The sequence below is a fragment of the Cryptomeria japonica genome, chromosome 5 (assembly GCF_030272615.1).
Source record: "Cryptomeria japonica chromosome 5, Sugi_1.0, whole genome shotgun sequence".
Classification (NCBI taxonomy): Eukaryota; Viridiplantae; Streptophyta; class Pinopsida; order Cupressales; family Cupressaceae; genus Cryptomeria; species Cryptomeria japonica.
The window spans coordinates 141876065-141887212 of record NC_081409.1 but is presented as its reverse complement, the minus strand read 5'-3'; positions in this window follow the sequence as shown (position 1 = coordinate 141887212).

Below are 11148 nucleotides of genomic sequence, written 5' to 3'. Positions count from 1 at the left end.
TTTATTTTCCCTTTGAAACTCTGCACCATATCTACTACCTACTCAATAGTCTGTTCTTCTTCCTTCAGAAGTTGTACATCGATGCACTTCAAGTCTTTCTGCATCACGACAATGAGTTCTTTCAATTCTTTTAACAACTTAATGGACTCCTCGTGACCTTGTTTTATGATTGAATTTCTCCATTCAATGTTTTCCTTGGCCACATGCAATACCTTGTCATCCAAATCATTTACTACCTTTTCTGTAAGGAAGTTCATGACACCATACTTCTGTACATCTTTCATTTGAACCAGCACTGCAGCCCATTTTTTCCTTTCCTTTTCCCATGCCGACACCTCTGTTTTAAGCTCCTGAGTTACGGTCATAGCATCCTCGTACACCCTGACCAGATTAGCAATATACTCTATTCCCTCCTGAATTATGAACTCAAGCCACTCCTCGAAGGTTTCTACCAGCACATGATTTCTCTGAACCTTATCCAACAAATTCTGGTTCATGGGAGATTTAGGATCAAAATTCTGAGGAACCTGTGACAAGGGCTGCAGGCTGGGATGATGAATGGCATTAATGTACTTTGCCATCTACTTCACGGTCTGCTTCAACTCCCATTTGTCTTTCTCATCCTTCCATGTTCAGGACAACATTTGTTTAGCAGAGGACTCTAGGTGTTTTGCATCAGCAGCCCTTGAAGCAGTTCCTAAATCAAGCTTTTCAACAACAAAATCCTGCTCAGTTGCATTCTCTAGATCTTTGTCTGAAATCGGCCTAGCCACTTTAGCTACCCAATGCCCTGTATTCTCATCCACCTCCAACATAGCTTCTGCTTTTAGCTTTTTAGATTTAGGTGCTTTCCCGAGGCATTTACTCACCATATCCTCCATGGGTACACTGATAGGGACTACGTTGTGTTTCTTACTTATTGATGCTCCCAACCACCTTGAAACGTTTGAGGATATCTTTGCTGGCGGCGTTTGATATTCAGATGAATCCATGGTAGCCAAAGTAGTTACTTGATTGGGGCTTTCCCCGGGCTGCTCCTTTTCTTTACCTGCATCTTGAGCTGCAGGGATGTTTGCTTCCGGTTCACCCATAATCACTTGCTCCTCCTCAGTATCTAGAACTATGATAGTTTCTTTTCCTGTAATGTCTACACCTTTCCTTTTACTTCTGGAACGGGTGACTTGAACCGTTGAGGGGCCAAATAGTGGTTCTTTAAGCCTTCTGGTTTGAAACTTCTCACCTTGAGTACCAGTGACACCTGCAATATCAACAATAATGTTAGAAGAAGAAATTGGTACAGTAGCATGAGATTGCCCAACTGATTTCTCGACTGAGGCAGTGGTCAGTCTTATTCCATGCCTATGATCTCTTAACCATTTCTCCATTCTCCTTATTACATTAAAGGTCCTAGACTGAATATTTTCTTCTTCTCTCCTATCCCAATCAATTTCAGGAATAGGTTGGTCATGAACTCTTTCATTGAACTCCGGGTCCAATACATCTTCACCTTCCGCTTCCTATATTCCTGCAATGTTCATTGGCAATTTCAAAGTAATGATTTGCCGTAAAGTGAACCTCGACCATAATCTTCTCCGAACTTCAAATTCATCACAGCAATCCTTCCAATAGTCTTCTAATTGGGGTATATGTGAAAAGTTCACATCAATATTCAGGTGCTTCACTGCATATTCTTTGTTGTCGAACCCTTGCCGAGCAACATATGCGGCAAATTCATCTTCTTGAGTTCCAATTCTAAGTTCAATGCATCAGAAACAGTTTGGCAACTATAATGTCCGAGTTCAACTGGGAAAACTACTTCAGATTCACTTTTCATCCCAAATCTCTTATCCACATGAGCTAGCTATCTGCTAACTTCTAAAAGTACATAACTATCGAGAGCATATCTGGGTAATCTGAAAGGTTCATCTTCAAAGCCTCCAATTCTGATATAAGTAAATCTAGGAAATTGAATAAAACAACTCCCATATGTGGTGACCAACTTTAATGCCTCAAGTGACATTCTATTATTCAAATCTCCTTGCAGTTCAAAAGTTAATCTTCCCACAAAGACATCATTCCATCTCAAGAAGTTTTCTATGTACCTTTGTATTTGCAAATGTGGATAGCACTCGTAGACCTTCATTCCATTAACCCAAGGTTCTTGATGTAATCCTGGCCATTCTTTGATACAAGCTAAAATATAGAACAAGTATGAAGTCATGTGAAAATTAGTTGTTCCAACGAAATTACTCAACCCTTCATGCAATCTCTCAGCAATTACTTGCGCCCAGTCTAGGTATTTTTCACCAGCTAATAATACCTGAATGTAAAAATACATCCAGTCCTCCCAATAGAAGGCATGTGAATTCCCCTTAAGCCTGTTCAAAAGGATCATGATGTCCCTTACTTCTGTGATGAAATGCTCTCTTGTTAAGGTTTGGGCAACCTAGAACCTCCCTTCTATATTTTAGGGAGCCAGTTTCTAGCAATGACACTCCGATAAACACTTCTCTTCTTAGAGAAAAATGCGTATGAGGTTACTATGGACCAATCTTCATACGGCTCTTTGTGAGGAATTCCAATTGCAGCCATTACAGTTTCTCTGTCAATCCACACTAGCATGTCTCTATTATTGGCTCTAATACACCTATTACTAGAATCATATTGGTTCATGCATGCATATACTAATTTTGGGCAAGGAGCAGCAATTGGAAATGCAGCGGCCTCAACAAGACCACTGTGAACTATCCTTTCCATCATGGAATTGGCTATTGGGTTCTTGGCCCTCTCTAGAAAATTATCTGACTCATCCTGAATGAAGGCTGTATCATCTAACTCTGGAAGGGTACTAACCAAGCATGATGTTCGACCCAATTTAGGCAAAGTCGGTCTCATTTTTTCTTTAAATTGCGTCAATCAGACAGCATTCAATTCTGAAGCAAAGAATTACACTTTCCAGTTTTCAGAACTAAAATAGAGCAGGGGAAAATAAGCAATTGAACTCACCTATCTTCAACATCAAACTGTGAAACCCTCGGAAGAACTGAGCTAAATTACCTTCTGTGTCTCCACTCTTCGCCAACAACAACAATAATTATCTTACCTGAGACGCCCCATATTTAAAGATGGAAAAGACTGAAATGAACCAACACACGCTTCGGCCCAGCTCATTCATCCATGTAAAGTCACTTGTGATTTGATATAATTCTGACATGCTTATTAATTAAAAATCAACTCCACACAGTCGACATGCCTTCTCATGATTGTTTCCATAATTACAATTTGAAAACAAGAAAACCAAGGAAAATTTTGTTTTGATTGCGCCACCTTTTCTTCCAAGACACCATCGGGCTGATTTGAAAACACTGCTTTGAACCTTGAACTCATTTTAAAAGAAGTTCATTGGTTCAAAGTTCAATGACAACAAGTCACATTTGCAAACAAGCAGAAAAAGACAAGGAACGTTCAATAACACGGGAATGAACCTTGAACCTTGAACCAATTCAAAACAAAAGTTCAATGGTTCAAGTTCAAAGCGACCACAAGACTAGTACTAAAGAGACAGCCGCAAAACACAAAACAAAAGACCAATTGAACCTTGAACCTTGAACCGAAAAGGTTCAAAGTTTCAAGTTCAACGACTATGCTAATGATGACACAAAACTTTATGGAACGCATTTCGCTTGAACTTGAATTGTGAACTTTATTAAAGGTTCGACGAATGAGTACGAAGTTCATTTGATGAAGACTTAAGTCCTATGAAATAAATTACCCTTTTTTTATGATAGGCTATAAACAAAAAATAAAAAGGGGACAACACAACCCATCCGCATAAAATGTTTGACATCTATCCCTCCATGAACCCCATTTGGTAACCTCCCTAGATACCTCATTTGCACTATTGGCCATTGTTTCTAGCATTCTAGCGAGGGTTGAGTGGTGCTCAAGCCTAGAGGACCTCAACTTATTCACCAATATAGAAATTTGGGAACAATTTTGTGTAAGGCGATTGATGAGATCCTCTTGAGTGGCATCTACATGATCTAATGGAGGATGTGGAGGGTTTCAAGGTTGCGGTGGTTGTTGAGGAGCAACATTTTGAGGATTTTGTGGTTCTGGAGCAACGTCTTGAGGGTTTTCTTGTTTCTCATGTGCAATGTTTATAGGTTTTTCTTGTGTTTGTTGTGCAGGAGGAGGTCTTTGTTGTCTATTTCATTTTTTGGGATCGCTTGAAGAATCTGACATCAAATTAATAAAAACAAAACTTAAATCAATTAAAAAAACCCTACTTCAATTAAAATACAAACAAAAATAATCAAACCAATCAAATCTTACCTATTCGATGGGGTGTCATTGTTGAAAATTGCTCGTAATGCTGGAAAAATCCAAAATGATTACAAACTTGTGCGGGTTATGTGGTTTTTTGGCTTCCTTTTGTTGTTGTTCCATAGGTTTTGGCATTGAAAATGGTCAAAACCAGTGGGCTACCAAAAAAAATAATGTTCCTCAAAACTCATACGGGTTTTGAGGAACATTATGTTTTTTAATAAAAAAACATAATGTTCCTCAATACCTGTACGGGTTTTGAGGAAATTTTTTTTTTTAAATTGTTTTTGGCTAGGCTTGGTGTTACCAAGCCTAGCACGTTTTTTAATTTTTAGAACCCACATGGGTTATGAAATTCTTGTTTTTTTTTGCATGTGGCCACTTTTTTGTTCACCGTCTTGGTGCACTTACCCAAATATGGTTGTCAAAAATATTAATTTTTAACATTCATTAACATATGGGGAAGGTTTTATGCCCCCAATACAAAGGCAGCAAGGTATAAGTTTTGGAAAAAGATTGAGGAGAAGAGGGGGTTTTTTGCTCATGAAAGCTGGTTAATTATGGGAGATTTTAATACCCCTCTCCAGGTAGCTAAAAAATATGGGGGATCTCAAGCTCATTTGGACAACAGAATGGATTTTATGGACTTTATCAATAATATGGCTCTTTTTGATGTCGAGTTGCAAGGGGCTTCCTATACTTGGTCAAACAGGAGAGATGGTGATGATTTAATCCAGGTAAGGTTGGATAGATCTCTGATTTCTAATGAATGGCTCTCTAAATACCACTATTCTTTATCCACCATTAACAGAGTTGGGTCGGATCATTTCCCCATTTCCTTCATTGCTGACAATCTCATTAAAATATGCAACTTTCCTTTCAGATTTGAGAAAATGTGGTTATCTCACCCTTCCTTGGAGGAAAATATATTTAGATGGTGGAATATTCATGTGGAGGGCACTGAGATGTTTAAAGTGGTTAAAAAATTAAGATTTGTCAAGGACAATGTCAAATCTTGGAATAAAGAGGTCTTTGGAGACATTTTTGTGACTAAATCAGCTTTACAAATGGAGTTAAAACTGGTTCAGGATGGTATTTAGAAAGAAGGATATAAGTCTATTTCAAGAGCTAAAGAAAATGAAATCCTATCCCAATATCATAGTATCATTTCTAATGAGGAAGATTACTAGAGACAAAGGTCAAGAGCTTTGTGGCTTTTGGTGGGGGATAAGAACACCAAATATTTCCATATGTCTACTATGAAACACAAAGATGCAAATAGAATATCCCAGGTGGTGATTGATGGAAATGTCATTATAAAAAAGGACGAAATTGCAACTAAGGTTGTTCAGTTTTTCATTGCCCTTTTGACTGCTGAGTCTAATCTCTATATGAGAAGTCGAGATTCTTTGCTAGAAAATATTTTGAAAGTTATTGGGGATGATCAAAATAAAAGCTTATTGGTTATTCCTACTACGGAGGAGATCAAAAAGGCTGTATTTTCCTTTTAGGGAGAAAAATCCCCTAATCCTGATGGATATCCCATATTTTTCTTCCAGTATTTTTGGCACATTGTTGAGAAGGATATTGTTAATGTTGTTAAGGAATTATTTGGGTCTAAATCTCTTCTCAAAGAGGTAAATTCAACTTTTTTGGTTCTTATCCCCAAAATCTCTGGGGCAGACTCTTTGGACAAATTTAGACCTATTAGTCTTTGTAATTCCCTGTACAGGATTAATTCCAAGGTTATCACTTCTAGGATGTTGGTTGTTCTCCTCTCACTCATATCCCCGCAACAAAATGGCTTCATTCCGGGGAGGCAAATACTGGATTCCATAATTATGGTTCATGAGAATATTCACTCTTTGGATGTCTCTAAGAAAGAGGGGTTTCTTATTAAGCTATATCTTGCTAAAGCCTATGACAAAATTGACTGGTTTTTTCTGAGGAGGATCCTCCTAGCTTATGGCTTTGATGACAGAGTTTCCAGTATTATTTGGCAACTTATCTCTACTCCTTCTTTCTTTGTTATCATTAATGGATCCCCATCTAGATTTTTCAAGACCTCGAGAGGTTTAAGACAAGGAGACCCCATCTCCCCCATCTTTTTTACTATCATGGAATAAATCTTGAGCAAACATCTTCGGAAGCTAGCTAGAACAAGGGAAATCAAAGGTTTGAGGCCTTCATCTTCCAATCTTGTCTGCTCACACCAGCAATTTGTGGATGATACCATCCTCCTTGGAGCTGCCACTATCCATGAAGCTAGATCTTTCAAAGGTGCCTTACAATTCTATACTCAAGCTTTTGGTCAAAGTATCAATTGGAATAAAACTTCGGTCTTCTTTATCAATACTCCCCCTCGGAGGCAGAGAAAAATTGCTGACATCATTGGATGTTCAGTGGAGTCCTTCCCTTCAATTTATTTAGGTCTCCCATTGGGATCATCCCCTCCTAACTCCTTTTGGAGCTCCATTGTTGAAAGGTTCAATAAGAAACTGGCAGGATGGAAATGTGTCTTGCGTAGTCAAGCTGGGAAATTGCAATTGCTGAAATCTTCACTTCAAAATCTTCATGTTTACACTTTGAATCTATTTTTGATCCCTTCCAAATTTGCTGAAGCTATTGAGAAGATATAGAAAAGATTCTTGTGGTCTGAAGTGGAAGATAGGAGAAGGATTCCTTTGGTTGCCTAGGAGAAGGTTTGTTTACCTAAAGCTTTGGGGGGTCTAAGCTTAAGGGATATTAAAGACTAACAATGTTTTGTTGGCTAAACAAGTTTGGAGGTCTTATGGTGATAGAAAGGAATGGAATTCACTGTGGCTCAATAAATATCTTAATGGTGTTCCTAATATGGTGTCTTTCTTTCATTCCTTCAACATTCCACATGGTTCTTTCATCTGGAACAAGATTCTCAAGGCTAAAAAGGTGGTTGAAGTTGGAGTTGGCTGGGTTTTAGGTAAGGGTTCTTGTATCAAATTTTGGGAAGATGTTTGGATTTTATATGAACCCCTCTGTTTGTACCCTGGTCTATTGCCCTTTGTCAATATTTGCAAATCTAGATTTGTCCTTTTTGTTTCTAACTACTTTAATCTAGAGGAAATCAACGTTGTCTTTTCTCCAATCCAGCAAACTCTGTTGTCCTTGTTTGTTAATCCCCTGGTTGAAGATTATTTTATTTGGAGGTTAACCCTGGATGTATCATTCTTTGTTGCCTCAACTGTTAATAGATTGGTTTCTCCCCTACCCCATCCTCCTGTTTGGGCCAAGGCTTGGGTCAATAACCTAACCCCTAAAGTTAATATTTTTTTTTGGCTTTTGCTCCAAAATAAAATCCTTACTACTGATAACTTAAGTAAGAGAGGATTCATGATCCCAAATAGATGTCATTTGTGTCTCAATGCTGAAGAATTTTTCTCTCACCTTGTGCTTCAATGCCCCTTCATGTTTGAGATTTGGAGCTTAATCTTGAAAAAAATGGAAGATAGCTTGGGTCTTTCTGGATAAAGTGGAAGATTGTTTTTTTCAATGGAAGTGTCCCTCTTCCATCTCTTTTATCAAAATTATTTGGTCCCTGTTGTTTCCCTATGTTTCTTGGCATGCTTGGAAGGAAAGAAACAACAAAATCTTTAGGGAATCATTTTGTCCAGCTGAGATTATTTTTGACAAGGTGTGTAGATCAATTAAAGAAAATATGAAGTTAATTTGCAGTGGTTTTAACCACCTACCTTCCACTTCTATTTCTAATGAGGATAAGAGGATCTCTATGGAGTGGGGGTTAGAGGATGATTTTAGCAAAGTCAAAGCTAAGAAATATAGAGACGAATGTTGTTTGGAATTATCCCCTGGAGGGATGGGTGAAATTTAATTTTGATGGGGTAGCTAAGGGGAACCCTGGACCTGTTGGAGGTAGGGGAGTGGTTAGAGACTCTAAAGGGCATTGTGTGGTTGTGGTGGCCCTACCTTTGGGCTCCTAGTCCAATCACATAGCTGAAGCTATGGCAGCTATGGAGAGCCTTAAAATCATTGATTAATTGCAATTTAAAAAATTTTGGATAGAGGGGGATTCCTTAAATATTATCAATTATCTAAAAGGTCTGGCTAAGCCCTCTTGGAAAATTAAAAACATTATTATAAGGGCCCTTAAATTTATCGAAAGCCTCAATGGGTATGTTTTAGTGCATACCTATAGGGAAGCAAATAAGGTTGCGGACACTTTTGCCAACATAAGAGTTAAGTTATCGGCCCCTATTATTTGGCAAGGTGAAAGTAACATGTCTTTAGAGGCACCGCGTAAATGGAAAGGTTGTTCCCTTATTATTTCATGATGGCCCTTAGATCGAGTTGTTTCATTAATGATGGGCAAGCTGGAACGAAGTTTCTAGACTGCATGAGGTGGACTTCCCCACACGCTTTGTGGGCGATTATGTGCATTCTCTACCTCGACTCTGCTATTCTATGTTATTTTTTCAAAGCCTATTTTTTATCTAGTGAAGGAGAAGCAGTTGGAACTACTAAAACCATGGGGGGCAATATTAATAGGAATGAGTCGATGAGTTGTGAAGATTGGAAGCAAGAACATAAAGTTTGGAGAAAATTACAAAAAGGGGGGATAACATGTTATATGGAGAAGCTACATGGTAAAAAGGACCATGTTTCCAAACTCTTTGTCAAGGGTTGGAACAAGAAGAAAATCACTCTGTTTGGGCAGACGGTGAAGTTGGATGAGAATTTGATTGCTAAGGTGACAGGGTTGTTGATGGAAGGAGCCAAATTCTTCGGGGATAGAAAATTCTCTGACAATACCGTGAAGACATTTCCCAAGAACGAAGACGAAAAGGATAGGCTTGTCAAGCATGACAGGACTTACTTCACTCCCAACCACGTAAAAATTTTCTAGCGCAAAATGTTGAAAGTGGTAATGGAATTTGTTATGGTTGATGGGAGGTTTACTAAAGTTTATAGCTACCATTTTGTGTTTTTGAATCATTTTAGATATGGGAATAAGGTTTCCTTTCCCTTTTATCTGGTTTCTTTCCTTAATGACTACCTGGATGACCACATTAAGAACCCTAAGTAGAGCCCTTTGGCACATCAAGGTTTAATGCTTTTAATTTATGAGCATTTGGAAGCTAGGGTTAACAGGGTAAAGGCTAGTCTAGGTGATAAAGATGAGGATTACATCCCTAGTGATGGTTTGGATGATTATAAGTCTGGTGTCAAGGTTGATGCCTCTAACCCCCCTAAGAAGAGGGTTAGAATCCCCAAGAACAATAATGATATTTCATCGAAGGAGGAAACCTCTAGTTGCAAGGTGAAGCCCAAGGGGAAGGGTAAGAGGGTTATTTTATTTGATTCTGATACTGGGGATAAGAAGCCTCCTAATGTTTCCAAAAACCAGGAATCAAAACCTATGGACTTGGATTCCCAAGACTTACAAGACAAGTCTGAAATGATGTTCGATATATTGGGAACTGCTAGAAGTGCCTCAGTTGATATGTATCAATTTCAACATTGGGTGTTTCATGAAATTAAGACTCTACATCTTAAGCAGAGAACTTCCTTAGCTAAGGTAAAAAGGATTGAAGGGGTTGTGGATAAAGAGGAGGCAAGAGTAAAGGAAAAGGGGAAAGGAAGTGTTTCTGAAAGAAATGAGTGTGCCCTATGGAAAGAAGATGAAAAAAGAATGATGTTGGAATGTCTTCAAAAAAATGGTGAGGCTATAGAGCTTTTTAAGTATAGATATGATGAAAATTTTGGGGAGATCAATCTGAAAATGTAGAAAATTGAGACTGCTCTCAAGAAGATCATGGAGAACAATGTGGCTATGTTGAGAGTGTCTACTACCAATATGTCAGCTATGGTAGCTAGATTGAAGAAAATGCACAATGACAGGAGCTTCGTGGATTTGGAGATGGATGTTGGGGTCTCTAGCTCCAAGGATATCCCTCACACCATGAGGACTACACAAAACACTAAAATTGTGGAGGTACCTATGCCTCGGGATCTTCTCGACCTCAAGAAAGTTGCAAAGACCATGTTAATGCTAGAGAAAGAGGCCATTGATAGTCTCAATATTTTCATGTAGCTAATCGGTTGTTTTTGGTTGTTTCATTTTGCTAGCACCTCATTGGTTTTTCTTGTTGTCTTTTCCTTTGGTTGTTGTGTTAATGATGTCCTTCTCTCTTGCAGCCTGTTTTGTTTCATTGTTGTTAGTTTTGGTCAAGATACTTTAATGATCTGTCTTTGGATTTGATGTATGGGGTTTTGGGTCCCCTCAAAACCTATTTTGCTTAATCAAAAGCATACGGGGAAGGTTGATTGAAAGATATGGCACCAATTTAAGGATTGGCATGAATAACAGAGCTGAAGCTATGGCAACCTGGATGGGCCTCTCTTGGCTTCAACAAAATTCAATGGAGAATGTAATCTTGGAAGGAGACTCAAAGTTGATCATTAACTATCTTAATAACTCCATTTCTCCCCCCTGAGATATCAGACAGATTATAAACAACTGGAAATGTCTCCTTAATCTCTTTGGGAACATTATTGTTCGGCATACCTACAGGGAAGGAAATATGGTAGTCGGCCTAATTGCTAATCGGGGTTTGAAAAATGGGGATTGGCAATTTTTTAAATTTAGTGTAAACAAGGTTTGAAAAAGGAGCTCAAAGAGCTTCTTGCTCAAGAAAGGATTAAGTGTAAACAGGGGAATAAGGGTAGATGCTAGGAGGGTTTTAACAGTTGGTTTTTTGAATACTTGTTTACATGACCACCTTTGTTCAATTTTAAAAAAATTATGTGGGCCCCTATAGTATGATG